Source organism: Diabrotica virgifera, chromosome 1, assembly GCF_917563875.1.
Source record: "Diabrotica virgifera virgifera chromosome 1, PGI_DIABVI_V3a".
Lineage (NCBI taxonomy): Eukaryota > Metazoa > Arthropoda > Insecta > Coleoptera > Chrysomelidae > Diabrotica > Diabrotica virgifera.
The window spans coordinates 161027353-161044169 of record NC_065443.1 but is presented as its reverse complement, the minus strand read 5'-3'; the positions used below and the strand labels follow the sequence as shown (position 1 = coordinate 161044169).

Genomic DNA, 16817 nt, shown 5'->3' with positions numbered 1-16817 from the left:
CAGAGTATTTGTGTTAGAATATACAATATTGAAAGTGGATATTGCTCTATGGTAGCCACTATGTATTTGACAGTATTGATAATATAGAAGTTGTAATGTCAAGAAATTATAAAATATAATGTCAGTCAAGTTTCCTATTGTCCTGTAATTAAGAATAAATTTATAATCGTTGATGGTCATTTAGTTAGCTAGTTAGCTCACCTAACTCATTTTATAACAGGTTATGGGCCCAGTTCACCTGAACTGTGAACAGGTGAAAAAATATGGCGACCAGCAATAACGATTATAAAATTCAAGTCGATAAACTTGAGGGTCCTAAAGACTGGGCAAAATGGAAATGGCACGTTTCGATGTTATTACGAGCGTATGCACTTGAAGACATTGTGAACAGTACGTGTAAGTGTCCCGAGGTTGCTGGAAATTCAACTTTATTTGAATTAGAGAAGCATCAAGAATGGTTAAAATACGATGCAAAAGCGGCAAGTTTGTTAGCAGGTACGCTAGGAAAAACTGTTGCCGAGCTCGTGTTGACATGTACTCACGCTAGTGAAATATGGGACAAATTACGTGCGCCATTTGAACGTAGCAGTACGCAATGGTTAAACATGTTAATTGAAGCCTTTTTTAGAGTCCAACGTGATGAAAAAGAAGATATTAGCACACATGTTGCAAAGTTGCAGAAACTGTTTGTAGATTTGAATGATGAATTGCAAAAGCATGATGAAAATGTTTTATCCGAAAGAATGTTAAATGGTCGGATCTTATCAACTTTGGGTAAGGACTTTGATAATTTCAAAGATTTGTGGGACACGATACCATCAAAGAATCAAACTTTGAATTTATTGATTGAGAAATTGTGTGCCATTGAATTACATGACCAAAGTACCACAGAATCTTTTGCGTTTGTTGCACGCAATAGCCCGACAGAAAAATACAAACAGAGCCAAAGTACAACTACTACAAAGTCAAAGAAAAATGTACATCGTGCAAAAGAAAAATTTTCTTGTCACAGATGCAAGAAATTAGGCCATTGGGCGAGAGAGTGTTCATTGAAAAAATCTGCTGAGAATTTAGATAAGAATAAAATTAATGATACTGCTTTTTTGTCCGTTGTTTTAAGTGCCTCATCTAACAATTGTGTTGAAGCTGGAAAATGGTATTGTGACAGTGGAGCCACAAATCATATCACTGCAGATAAGCAATATTTCTTATCTTATACAGAATTTTCTGAACCCGAAAGTATATCACTTGGTAAGAAGGGTGTATGTATGTTAGCCCAAGGACAAGGAACGGTGAAAATTCAAACGCGTCTGAATAATAAATGGAAAGATGCTGAATTGAAGAATGTTTTTTATGTTCCTGAAGCAAGCGCTCATTTGTTTTCTGTGAAAGCTGCTGCACAAAGAGGGTTCGTTACAGTACTCGATGATAAAGGTGTAAATATACATGATAAAATACTCTTGAATCTGTAATGACTGTGTACTTCAGTAATGGCCTGTATGCACTTGATATACGTGTTATGAAACCGACCAATCCCATTCAAGCAAACTTAGTAGAGTCAATAGATATGTTACAAGTGTATCATGAAAGATTTGGTCATCAGCATAAGCAACACGTAAAGAAGGTCTTGAAGAAAATGAATATAGACATTGATGGGTGCAAAGAAAGCTTTTGCGATAGATGTGCAATTTGAAAAATTCATAGATTGCCATTTAAGACTAGGATCAATCGGCCAAAAGTCACTGGTAAGCAGATCCAGCAGATGTGAATGGACCCATGTCTATAGAATCCCTGGGAAGAGCACGTTATTACGTATGTTTTAAAGATAACTTTAGTAAGTTTCGGAAAGTTTTCTTTATGAAACACAAAAGTGAGGTATGTACCTTCTTAGAAAATTTCTTAAATGAAGCAAACACAAATGGCCATGTAGTAAAGCAACTGAGATGTGATGGAGGGAGAGAGCTTGACAATAGAAAGGTATCTGAACTTCTTGCGAGTAGAGGTATAGAGCATTGTATTACTCCACCCTATACACCTCAGCAGAATGGTGTTGCTGAAAGGGAAAACCGTATCATTGTAGAGTGTGCTCGTTCCATGTTAAACCCATGAAAGTTGTCCAAAGAATTGTGGGCAGAAGCATGTAATACTGCAGTGTATCTTCTGAATCGCACAGAAAAATCATCAATTGAGAATAAAAGTCCCTATGAATTGTGGTATGGAAAGCCAGTTGGGAGTTTGAAACATTTAAGGATATTTGGCACTGAATGTTATGTTCACGTAAACAAGTATTTACGCAGTAAATTTGATGACAAGGAGATACGTGGTTATTTAGTTGGTTACGTGAATGACAGGGATGGTTTTAGAATATGGATTCCATCTAAAAGAAGAATCGTATCGAGCCACGACGTACGATTTAAACCTGAGGTTACATGCAATTTGCGAATTTTTGAAGTTATAGCCGAATCAGTGAACCAGAATCAGTCGGAATGTTTTGGTGTACATGAAAACTCCGAAGAAGTTAAAACTGGTATGAATGAAATTGTGCAATCTGAGAATACTGAAAGTGTAGAAAGTGCGAGTGAAAATCAAGAAGTGAATAGAGAAGAAAGAAATAGTGATAGTGTTGAAGAATTTAGGTGTTACCCTACGCGTGTTAGAAACATACTAAAATTGTTTAATGATTTTTTGTTAGATAAAAACCTGGAAAATACACCTGATCTTGCCATGCTTACTATGTCAAATGAATTTGAGCCTAGAAGCCTTTCTGAGGCACTGTTAAGTAGTTACAGCCATGAATGGAAATTAGCCATTCAGAATGAATTGACAGCTCTCAGAATGAATAATGCTTGGGAATTGGTTGATAAACCTGCAAATACAAATATTTTTCAGAATAAATGGGTGTTTAAAATAAAGAAAAATGAAAACGGTGAAGTAGTATGGTACAAGGCAAGGTTAGTAGCAAAGGGTTTTACCCAAAAATATGGGGTTGACTATCCAGAAACGTATTCTCCAGTCATTCGTTTTAGTAATTTTAGGCTTTTGTTAGCGATGGCTGTTGAATTAAATCTACAGGTCCAGCGATATTTAAACGGATCATAGCCAATACATGTATTTCGGCTCTAGGCGGTTGGCCAACAAAATATTTTCAAATAATTATTGTATTATACAAGTACAATACCTCAGTCGACTACTGGATTCTGAACTAAGCTACGTAAATGCAAAAGCCCGCCTACATTTACCATTTCATTCTGTTTTAAATCAACCGAACGAGTCTAGAGGTGGGCTAATTTACGATAGTGATATTTTATTCATTGTGATTTTTGTCTGTAACTGAATCAGTCATTGTGAAAACAATACATGTTACAATGTGTAAACTTTTAAGGAAACGTAAAAATATTTTCATTAATAGTTGGATATTCCGAGATAATACAATATTTTAAAAGTGAGCACGTAAAGGTTGGAATAAATTCATTTTCTCGAGAATGGACGATTTTGGTAAAAAATCCCAAAACAGGTCCATTTTTATTTTCAAATTGCGACTTTTTGACATATGTATCATACTGGTGACGTCACCCATCTGTACGTGATGACGTCATCTATAATTTTTTTAAATGAGAATAGGGGTCGTGTGATAGCTTATTTGCAAGGTAATTTAATTCTCTATTCAGTAATATAAACATTAACTAATTATTTATACAGGGTGTCCAAAAATTTTTTTTTGAATTATGTAAATTTATTGACAAAAAGAAGAATTTGTGTAATATATTTAACTTAAAATACATTTTACTGCTGTCAGAAAAACAGGAAATAATGTTTATTTAACAAATAAATATTGTTTTTTGAATAAACTCAATATTACAGCCGCCACCCACCTTCCTCTTAATAGTTTGAACATTTGATTTAAGCGAAAAGGAATGATTATTTTCCAAATAAACATTTTTTCTGTTTTCTGAGAACAGTAAAATGTATTTTGAACTAAATAAATTACATTCATCCTTCTTTTTATGTCAATAAATTTAATTGAAAACAATTTCTTTTGGACACCCTATATAAATAATTATGTAAATGTTTATATTACTGCATAGAGAATTAAATTATCTTTCAAATGAGCTATCACACGACCCCTATTCCCATTTAAAAAATAATCGATGACGTCATCACGCCCAGATGGGTGACGTCACTAGTATGATATATATGACAAAAAGTCGTAATTTAAAAATTAAAATTGACCTCTTTCGGGATTTTTTTCCAAAATTGTCCATTCTCGAGAAAATTAATTTATTCCAACCTTTACGTGCTCTCTGTATAAGTATTATGGATTATAAATGAATCTTTCTGAAAGGCACAAGTTTAAATGTTTATGTATATATTTATATGTAAATTTAATGGCGTTGAAAAGCGTCGTCATTTTACCCAAAATATGGTCTTAGATTGTTTTCGCAATGACCAATTCAATTGTGATTTAACAGAGCAACGAAATATTCGTATATTAAACTCCTAATAAAAAGTGTTACCACTGTGGACCATCGTAAAATTCTACACGTATTATTATTTTGTTTAGGTCACTATTACAAAATTGGGTTTGCTATTAGAACGCATACCATGCCATTAGTGCCAAACAAAAATAGAAAAATTTAGTAGTTTATGGAACGTTTTTATATAAGTGGATGATAATTATGCATCATGCAATATTTGTAAGATAAAGCTGTCTTATCAAACTTCGAGAAGGTAGAAAACAAAATTTTAATACATTATTGTTTTCTATAATGCACAAAATGTTAAAGGTGGTACAAAATGATGTGAAAATGAAACAATTTGGATGGTTTGCACACACAATAAATAAACTTTATTGTGAACGATGGCTTAAAGGATTAGGAAATCAGCCACAATGTAACTTAAAAAAATGATTTTATTGACGTTTCAACTTCTACCTCAGATGTTGTTATCAAAAGTGATATAAGAAAATCATTAAAAATTTAACCAAAATAAAAAATACCATTAGCCACTTTAAAAAGAGTTCTACAAGCAACTGCTAAACTTTTAGATTTTGAAAAAATCCAGGAAACGGGAATCCTCTCAAATTACTGCAAGATGTTTCCACATGTTGTAATTCGACATTTTATATGTTGGAAAGATTTATTCAGCTAGAAGAAATTGTTAAGGCTATTATAAGCATAACAAATATGTACGTAAACACTAGTTCAACAATGTATGAGTATTTTATTAAACTGTCGATAACTGTCGATTTCAACTTTTCTTGGCAGAATAAGGTTTCGACTAATTCCTTTTAAGGATCCAACAAATGCGGAAATAGCACAGAAAATAGAATCGCTCTTATTGCAGAAAAACTTGGAATGGAACAAAAATATAAAGGATTTACGACTCAAATTTTATTAGAACATGAGAAAACATCTGCAGATCCGGATGATATTATGGGATCGCAGGATCAGCCACGAGGCACTACGACAAGCAGGGCAATAATAGAAATGCAAAGATTTAGGGAATGCGATCGGTTGCCGCGAAATGAAGATTCGTTAAAATGGCGGAGAGAAAATAAATATAATTTTCCTTATCATGCACAAGTAGCTCAAGAACGAATTAGTGTCATTGGAACATCAGTGCCTTGCGAACGGTTATTTCCAAAGCTGGTCTAATTAGGTCTGTTCGTACAGGAATCAGAAACTATCACTGACTATCAGCAACTGCACGACGCATGCGTGTTTCAATATTAGCGTTCGCACAATTGAAACACGCATGCGTCGTGCAGTTGCTGATAGTCAGTGATTCCTGTACGAACAGACCTATTATTTCTGATTGAAGAACTCGAGTTAATTATAAAAAGGCTAAAAGGCTGCTATTCTGAAATTTTAATTTAAAAGTACCAAATAGTAACTAATAAGTATTTGTAGCAAATACTGGTATTTAAAGTTTACTTTGTATTTCGTTTTTAAGAGGGTAGGCGCAAAATTTCGGGACAATGCTATTTAAATGCATTTATTTCTTTCGAAACCTAAGAAAACTAGTAAGTATTTTTGAAAAATTTAAAAGCAGAATAAAAAATTACATAATTACCAAGTGCTAAAAGTCCCTGAAAACTTCTATAATGTGTATTTTAATAAGTTACAGCGGTAAAAAGAAGAGAAAATTGAGAGTGATTTTTAATTTCAAATATCTCATTTAAATGACACTTTTTTATTCTAATGGACTTTCGGCCCTCGATAATAATGTAACCTTTCATTCCGCGTTTATATTTTTCAAAAATACTTATTATTTTCTTAAAATTCGAAAAAAATGAATGCATTGAGAAAGCATTGGCCCGAAATTTGGCGCCTATGCTCTTGTTAGATTTTCTAATAACAATTAAGACAATGAAAAAAACATGAAATTATTTATTAATGCAATATTATTTTCATTACAAAAACTACCTTTTGAATAAAATTGTTTCCTACCTAGACAAAATAATAACACCTGTTGAATTTTTTTGAACATTTTTAATTAGGAGTTTAAAATACGACTATTTTGTTGCTCTGTTAAATCACAGGTAAAAATTACGATGGGTTACCGTTACATGATTGCAAATACTTCTAGCCCACCCAGGCCCGATTCTATAAATGGGCACGCTGGGCACGTGCCCAGGGGCGCACGAGCCCGGGGGCGCCAAGAGGGCGCAAGAAAAAAAATAATAAAAAAAATAAAAATTTTAATAATAGTTTAAAATAAACAAATATTTTCTGGAGATCGCGGCAAATTGTAAACAAAAACTACGAATAGCGATTTAATCATTGGGAGGGTATCAGCGTAAAATACACCACCACAACCCGACCTCAACGCCGCGCCCGCGCCGGTCCTAGACGACGGAACAAAGCGGAAGCGCGCCGCTCTACATGTGTCTATTTTTAGCCCGCCCGCCTCCCCCCACCATCCTCACCACAACATCCCTTTTGTCTCTTGACTCCACAGTCAGGTATTAGACACTGGACAGTCTATTGTGGCGTGGTCTTTCCACGGTTGCGCTGTTTGTTTACGTGCATCAGTTCTTTCAGTCGAGCGCTTCGCTGCTTCTTTTTTGATGTGATTGGTGACTAGTGAGTGTAGTAGGCTACTATGAGTGAGAAAAAGAAACCTAGTGGCGCTGAATTCCGTAAACGTGCAAATCAGAGAATAGCGCAAGAGGCGATCTTCCTAAAAAAGGTTCCTAGAATAAGTAATTTCTTTAACGTTGTATCTGATGTTCATACGAGTCAACATAATTCTAATGACAAAAATGTTGACACTCAAAAAAGCTTGCCTCAAAATGAAGCTTCTGCCTCATCATGTTCAGATAACATAAATCCAGCTTCAAATGATCAGAATTTTTGTTCAGCTTCTGAACTATCCTTACCATCCACCACATCTCGTACACATCATTCGCCTAGTAGGCCTAAGCAGGTTACCGTAGAACCACTAAACCCATATTCTAGAAATAGTTTTGATTTTACACTAGATGATCCGGCCACTTGGGACACAAAAAACGATGAACAAGTTCTTCAAATAATCAATTCAAATGTCAAGCAAGATTTGCAAGCAGATTTTTCAAAGTCAGAACGGTACTATAAAAATGATGTTAAAAAAAACCGTAAGCTTTCAGTAAATTTGTTTTCAGGCGAAATCCCGAACGGAGAACGTTTTAGAAGAGATTGGCTTTTGTATTCAAAATCCACTGGTTGTGTATTTTGCATTCCATGTCTTCTCTTTCAACCAGAAAATAAAAGAACTTCTTTTTGTGAAGGTTTCTGTGACTGGAAACATTCATTAACTTTAGCCAAGTCACACGAACAATCAAATGACCACAGGATTAATGTCCTTAAATTAATTTCAAGACAAAAGTCTCTTTCCGTAGAGTCCTTGGTCTCTTCACAGCATCAACAAGAGGTGAAGTATTGGAGAGACGTTCTAACTAGAATAGTGACAGTTGTAAAATTTTTGGCATCTAGAGGACTTCCGTTTCGAGGTGACAATCAAGAATTAGGTTCAACTTCCAATGGCCTTTATTTAGGATGCCTTGAGCTAATTAGTGAGTTTGATCCATTCTTAGCACAACATTTCACTAAATACGGCAATAAGGGTAAAGGAAATGTATCATACTTGTCATCAGACGTATGCAATGAATTTATTACCGTCATGAGCAACGAGGTGCTTCGTACAATAATTGATGAGATTAATCAAGCACGATATTTTGCCCTGGTTGTTGATTCGACACCTGATGCGTCACATAGTGACCAGCTGGCGGTAGTTTTACGGTATGTGTCCCTAAAAGATGCTTGTGCCACAGAGCGGCTTGTAAAACTCTTGCCACGTATATCGCACAAGTCTGAAGGTCTTGAAGAGGCAATCCTTTTGTCTCTTCAAGATCTGAAACTGGACATTCGAAATTGTCGTGGCCAAAGTTATGACAATGCATCAAACATGTCGGGCCCTTACAGTGGATTACAGTCAAGGATTAAACGAATAAACCACCTTGCAGATTATGTTCCGTGCGTCGCACATTCCCTTAATCTTGTAGGCAGCTATGCGGCCGAAAAGGCTTGTGTGGAGGTTGTAATCTTTTTCAACTTTGTTCAAAACCTCTTCAATTTTTTTTCAGCATCTACGCATAGATGGAATGTCCTAAAAGCATTAATAGGGAAGAGCAATGATGGAAAACCACAAAAAGAAAAGAAAACTCTGATGTTAAAATCCATGAGTGACACTAGGTGGTCAGCCAGGTCCGACGCACTACTTGCTTTGGTTACCAGCCATAAAGAAATCAAAGCTGCCCTTGAAGATTTGATTAAGGATAAAACACAAACACCAGACACACGGCTGACAGCAGAAGGGTTTGTTAAAACCTTGGAGAATTTCCAAACAGTTCTTTTAATTGTAATTTGGAATGATATCTTGCAAAGAGTGGACAAAGTTAGCAAAACGTTGCAAACAGAAGAATTAGACCTACTTGGTGCTACAAAAGAGCTTGAGTCTTTATCGTTGTTCTTAAACGAGAAAAGTGAAAAATTTGATGACTTTGAAGCTGAAGCTTTGAAAATGGCTAATTTAAGTACCCCTTCTTATGACAGAGCAAGAAAACGTACCATGTTTTTTGATGAACAAAGGGATGAACAGTTTGAGAAAATGGATCCTAGAACAAGATATAGAACTGGAGTTTTCAAACCCATTTTCGACCATCTAGTAGTGCAGCTCAGTAGCCGGAAAAATAGTTACGAAAATCTAAGTAAAAGATTTGAAATATTCAGTCAACTTCACGAGAAGAAGTATGAAGATCTAGTGGAACAAGCTAAAAAGGTTGCTCAGTACTACTCCAATGACATTTGCGAAAATGACTTCGTACAAGAGTGTCATCACTTTCAAATGTACATGAAGGCTGAGAAACTGAAGAGAATAAGAGACTGCTACTCATACATCAAAGAAAATAGTTTAACAAGCACATTTCCGAATTTGGAAGTAGCCATTAGGGTGTATTTGACTCTGCCAGTTACTAACTGTTCGGCAGAGAGGAGTTTTTCGGCCTTGAAGAAAATCAAGTCAGAAAATAGAAGTACAATTGCAGATGAAAAGCTAAACAGCTTGATGTTACTGTGCACTCAAAGTGACATAACCTTGAAACTTGACTGTGATAAACTGATTTCCACATTTTCAAACTTGAAAATGCGGAAGAAACCAATGTAAATAGAAACCGATGAACTGATGAACTTACAACAAAGATAATATAACATGAGAGTGTGATGTTATTATTAATATTGAACTAGTATATCAAGATGTAATGTTATAAAGGCAGAGTACAGTGTATATAGTAGAATAATAATTACAATTATAATAATAAGGGTGGGAGGGTGGTCCGTGATACCGTAGTAACAAAACCTATTGATTATTATGCTAATCTGTTATTGTTTAAGCGTCAATAACGGTTTTGTTTTGTTTTACGGTTGCCGGTTGCCAGTCCGGGACACGGCGGGTCCATAGGTGGTGTATAATGGAATATTCTCTATTTGTAAAGAGAATAGGGGTTAGATCCTCCCCGAACCAAAACTGGCAAATAAGAAAAAAAGTACAAGAAAAAGCGGAAATCTATTTCGAAATATGGCGCTAGTGGCCGGGTTGTGTTGGCGTATATTTGGTGGTTGGGAGGGGGGGGGGGCGCTTGTCAAAATGGTGCCCATAGCGCCAAAGACCCTAAAAACGGGCCTGAGCCCACCTCTAGGTCAGAATCAGGTATAAGACTTATACGACCGGTTCCTATTTAAGGGTCCGCCTCGCGATCGCGCCAAGGAATATAACCGAACCGACCGGCGACCTGACTAGATGCAGAAGGCGATTGCAGAATTTGCAGATCCTTCTAGCTTTTTGTGCATACGCGGTACGAATAGATTATTTTATTTTTATAAGTTTAAGTTTATGGATACGTCCCTATTTAAAACATATTTTTTCACCTAAAATATTGTCTGAAGCTATTTCTTTGTGGCGTTTATGTAATTTATTATTCTAAATACGAAATAAGCCACAATTTAACTTAAAAAATTATTTTGTTAACTTTTATTTCGAACTTCATTGTCAAAATACAAAATATTAATAATTTAAACAAAAATGTTGTTGCTTAGTAAAAAAAATCTTCTAATAATTGCCGATATGAATGAGTTAGAATAAATTATATTATTAGAAGAAATTTTTTTTACTAAGCAACAACATTTTTGTTTAATTTATTAATACTGTGTATTTTGACAACGACGTCCGAAGTGGAGGTCGAAACGTTAACAAAATCATTTTTTAAGTTAAATTGTGGCTTATTTCCCATTTAGAAAAATAAATTACACAAACGCCACAAAAAATAGCTTTAGAACAATATACATAATATTATGTATAATGCCAATCATCATTATCCATAAATGGATACACATGAAATATTTAAAACCATATATATGGCTCAACCTGAAGGTTTTAATGAACCAGACTCGGAAAATAAAGTCTGCTTGCTCAGGAGAGCTATACATATATGGTCTCAAACAGTCTTCGAGACTGTGGTATATAAAGGCATACCAAAAAAGCAATGTGAAATTGAACCATGTATTTTTGTTAAAAATAGTGAGAATTCAATCTTATTGTAGCATTTTATGTAGATGATTTTTTTGTTTTTTACAATAATCGTGATGAGGTTAAAGTTTTGACAACGTATTAAGGATTTGGGTCCAATTACACATTATTTGGGTATGAAGATAGAGAGAAGTAGGTCAGAGTTTGAATTGAAATTAAGTCAAGAACAGTATATTGATAAAGTACTTAACGATATAAAATGACTAATTGTAGCATTGTAAATAGTCCTTTAGAACCGAATGTTAAGCTTTCGAATGAAGGAATTTTTTATGAATGTCCTTATCAGGAATTGATTGGCTCGTTAATGTATTTAGCAGTTTGTTCAAGGCCTGACATAGCTTTCTCTTTTACTTATCTTAGCCAGTTTAATAAGAATCATACGAAAGAATATTGGTTAGCAGCCAAGCGTGTTTTAAGATACCTGAAAGGAACAAGAACTGTGGGAATTAATTACAGAAAGTCGAATGTTTCTTTAAGTGGCTTTGTTGACTCAGATTGGGCCAATAACAGTTCAGATAGAAAGTCGGTTTATGGATTTATTTTTTCGTTGGCTAGTGGTCCTATTTCATGGGAATGTCAAAAGCAAAGAACCGTGGCTTTAAGTTCAACTAAAGCTGAATATATTGGCATAACTGAGGCAGCAAAAGAACCGTTATATTTAACGTATTTATGTAGAGAAATATTTGAAAACAATGTGAATTGTAAGTTTTTGTTTGAAGGTTTTCCGATGGTTATATTTAATGATAATCAAGGTGCCATAAAGTTATCGGAAAATCAAGTATACCATAAGAGAACTAAACATATTCATGTCAAATTTCATTTTATTCGTGAAAAAGTAGCTAACAATGATATTAAATTAAAATATAGGTCGACGAATGAAATGGTGGCTGATATGTTGACCAAGTCGTTAAATTCAAAGAAATTGCAGTTAATTTGTCAGCATTTGAATTTAGAATAATATTTGTTTTATTACGGTCTAATGTTTAGCTTATCTACTTTCCATATTGAGGGAGAGTGTTTTTTTTTAAAAAGATAACAACTAAAAGGTATTAAGTAACACTAAGCTTAACATCTAAAACAACTAACTACCAAAGGTATTAATTAAAAATGTTTCAAGGGAATTAGAATGATAATTTGCTGTCTTTTAAAAAGTTAATTAAAGAGTTGTATACATCTACAGAACCAAGTGATAATAAATATAGTATATTCCAAGGAGTTGCTACTTTACATTTTAATAAATCATTTATTAATTTAGATGAGTAAATTGTATTTTTAGAACAACCAAAAAATATATGATCTAAATCACTTTCCTCTTCACAATGCTCACATTTATCATTATCCAAAACCTGTATTTTAAAGAAATGCTTTGGATAACATGCGTGCCCGAATCGTACTCTAATAATAGAAGTTATGTACTTTCTAGAAGCTCTACAAGACTTGTACCAAGGAAATTTGGGAATATCGGGCTGAATTAACGAGTATCTATTTTGATTCACAAAAGAGTATTCCTTCCACTGGTAGCTCCACTCCCGATGCAGTGTTGACTTGAAAGAGATTATACTATCAGTCAGTGTTATTTTATGTAGAATACTGGTATCGGATGAAACGCTTTCTTTGGCTAATAAGTCGACATACTCATTATGTTCAAATCCTGCGTGTGCTTTAATCCAGATAAAATGTACATTGATTCCTTTGGTTAAAAGATTTTGTTTAATATGTTTAATTTCATAAATGTATGGGCAGTCTTGGATGTTTGGGGGTCCATATTTATCAAGAGATTTCAATACTGCTAAGGAGTCAGACAAAATTATAATATGGGCGAAATCAAATTCAGCTACATATAGTAAAGCTTCATATATTGCAATAGCCTCTGCTGTATAAATTGAAGTCTCCGGTTTCAGTTTGAATTTCTTTTCTATATGTCCCGATGGTATAAAAAAGGCGCATCCAGTTCCATCTGCAGATTTAGACGCATCTGTATATAGAGCTATTGACTCATTGTAATTGTTCGTTATGGATGAAAGAATATTTTTATTTAAATATATGTTTTCACTATAATTTGGTACAATAATATCTGTAGGAGAAAAGAAAGAAGAGTACGCGTAGTTTTTGAATAAGTCGTTCGTTTTATCTATATTTTTTAAGAGTACTATATTTTGATTATAAGCTTCACACAGTAAGGGTGATTTCTTTTTTTGCCAATATTTATTGGTTAGATCATGGCAACTCAAAGTCACTATTTTTTGGTATAGAAGTGGGTTAAGTAAGTATACTTTCATTAAATATTTTTTAGACAAAAAACTTCGTCTTAGATTTAAAGGAGGTTCCAAGGCTTTGAAACCTCTATACTCTGGGTATAGAGATTTTTAAAGAAAAAGAAGAACTGACGAAATATGGGGAAAAATAAATGATAAGAGATTTAAGACGACAAGAAGAGGGGCTTAGCTCAGAAGGACAAATTAAATGGGCAGAGAGACACTAAATCTCAAGTGGGTATTTGGGCTAGCTTCTATACACCGAATATTGGCTTTGGAGATATGAGAAAAAAAATTGATAATGAAATGATAGTAACTAGAAAGAAAATGAGACCTGCAAACACAAAAATGGAAGAAAAATAGATCAGAATGCTAGAGATAAAATAATATCGAGATACAACAAAGAAAGAAGAAGAACAAAGGGCGCCAACTCGAACGAACAACTCAGCTCTCAGAACCAAGAAGTTGGACAGGTTCGAGATTTTGAAGTAACGAACAACAGGAACTCTATGACACTGGTTACAACCACCTGAAATACAAAATACTAAATACTAACCGTGTCTTGCTATATTATATACTGGTAATACAGACTGAAATAAAACATCAACCTTTCTAATAACAAATATATTAACAATAACTCTATTATACATATATTGACAATGTAATATATAAATCAAAACACAATAACAGTGGTAGTGGGTGGTGAAACGGTCAAACAGGACCAAACAGCCACTAACTTACAATTAACCACTACACACTGCGCTAAGTAAATGTATTAGTAGAAAATCCAAAAGCAAAAGTCCGTGTGAATAGCACAAAGTTCTTACAACTAAAAGTTAGTAATATTTCCTAAATTGAACTCGTCTAATGAGATACGTACACGACAAGAACGCTACGGTTACCAAAAATTAAGTATCTCATCTAGCAAAAATACTAATTATTATACAATTGACTTATATAAATGAGCTGGTCAGACTCTTAATATACAATGTAAAAACCCACTAGACATATTCCCTATTTTAAAAGCTCGACAAAATTTTACCCCCGATTCCCTATCAAATTTTAAGCTACAATTATTTATGATTATTATTAAACAAGACTTACTTAATTAGAAAAAACTACTATTTATAATATGGAACAAAACAAAGACCTGAAAACCCTATCTGTCACGAAAATATGTACCTAGTTCCACTCGATTGTATGCATACAAACAGTTTACAGTGCAAGCAACTATAGAGTACCCAAAATATATAAATAATAAAAGTAAACAAACTTATCTTTCACCACAGTTCCTATTTAAGAATTCAAGATGAAGTCCATAGGAGAGTCCTTTTGGCACGATAAACTGGTTGGATGCTGTGGTGGGCAAGTCCTACTGAAAAATCCTAAATGTTGTGAAGTCAGGTACTGGTTTTCTCCAACGAAACAGCGAGCTCTATGGGTAAACCATGGCAAAGTTGCTAACAGTTACTGGTACATACTTCAAGTGACATAAATTATGCAAAGGAATGCAAAGTGACTAAGTTACGACGTAACTAAGTGACTAAGTCACTAAGTGTCTAAGTGGCGGAATCTACAATAAAGTTTATTAAATTTAGTTATTTATGTATTACAATAACAGTAGCAGTACATATTGAACAGGCCCAAACAAAAACATCAAATATTAGGTAGGTTAGGTATCCATATGTCATGTCAAAATTTCTGAAGTTTACTTCAATTCAGACATGACAGGGACGTGCGCATTAGATGGGCGTGACAGATAGACTGTATAGATACTCGTTAAAACTTTTTATAAATCACAGATAAAAAACTTAAGTAAAAACGTCACGATAAGGTATAAAAGATATTAGAATTTAGGTTTGGACACTAGAAAAACTTGACCTTTAATGTTCTTTTCAAATATTTAAAGGATAATATGATCTACAATTTGGAATTTAAATTTAACACTAAAACCCTGTGGCCTTGATTGATTGTTCCTTTGTAAATGGAAATGAATATCATTATTATAATATGGATTATATATGAACTTAACTACAATGATGCATTACCACGAAAAATAATGAGAAATATATCAACAGTTTACTTACTTGGACAGACGAAACACGCTGGCCTTAACTTCTTTTATGTAAAAAAAACCAAAGATAAATTGAGTTTTGATATTATCGCTATTCCAAAAAAGATGGTCTTAATGTTCCTTCATTTTAGTGATATATCTGCTCCATTTTTATTCCAAATCTCGTCCAAATCCGCCACTTAAGAAAAAAAACACAGCGTGTTCGCCCTGAGTCTTGACCAAAACTGAAGTCCCGATGGCCGGATCGACAAAATCGACCGCCCAGGTTTTCGCGCGTGAGCAGAGAGATATCGTTCTTAAGTCGATCGACGGCGTCGCACACGGAATTTATTTAGGGGTATTTGATGAAATTTTATTGGGATTTATTTAGTTAATAGCGTAACTGCTACATTCTCCCTCATCTCCAGCAAAAAAAAAGGAAAACTCCCAAAGGATTCCTTTTTTTTTAAGTTTTCCTGAGCGAACTAACGCTAGGGCGAACCCGAGGATGGACACAGTAAAGGAGAAACGTGGTGGTATAAAACCATAATTATGGTAGGCTCAACAGCCATACTATTTGCTGAGGAGGCGGAACAAAAATCAGGAACGAAGTCATACAGACAGTATAAAGGCCACGCGAGATATATTTAATCATATTTGCAGAAAGTATAAAACATAGAAGGGATATGTAACTAACCGACATAGGTAACTGACCGACATAAGTTATTCAACGCGATAATTTTAATTTAGTAAAACCAAAGATTGAAGAAAAAAAACAAACAATTACGCGTTAATCGCTTACATTCTAAATATAATTATACAACCTTATAGAGTAAGTTAACTCTTAACACTACTTACTATCTACATTCTCATGTGTTAACAAACCATCATTAAAACTAAATTACGGGCGTTTATTAACAACCCCTAACACAATATTACCAGAACCATTCACAACAATCAAACTAAAACAAATCCTATTAACTTTACCCAACATTGACACTAGAGCGAACAAATTCTATTAATCACCCGAGAGTTCAATGAGGGACTAATTCATCAGGACTAGTTGAAACTACATCGCTACAAAGCTAAACCTATATGATATGGTTCCGGATATCAACAACAACTAAAAAATCAAGGTAAAAGATAATCCATAACGTCTACTTGCTTTCGTAGCGATAGGAAGACACAATCTAGGTAAAGATACTAGCAAGCCCACTATACTTATGGTATAGGGTATGCTAAAAGGTAAAAGGTAATAAAAATCCTAACTGTAATACCTAAACTGTACTATCGACGTGGTCCAATTCTTTACTCACGACAAGCACAGAGAAGGACAGATTCTTAGGACTTTATAATAATCAAGATAACGAATTCAATCAAGATATAGA

The 16817-nt window shown here is 34.2% G+C and overlaps 1 protein-coding gene across 2 annotated transcripts in view; it reads right to left on the bottom strand.

Moving 5' to 3' along the window:
* The window catches only part of LOC114338630 (cytochrome P450 4C1-like), a 198134-nt gene that overhangs the window by 29983 nt on the left and 151334 nt on the right, over positions 1-16817 (bottom strand). The window lies entirely within an intron of this gene.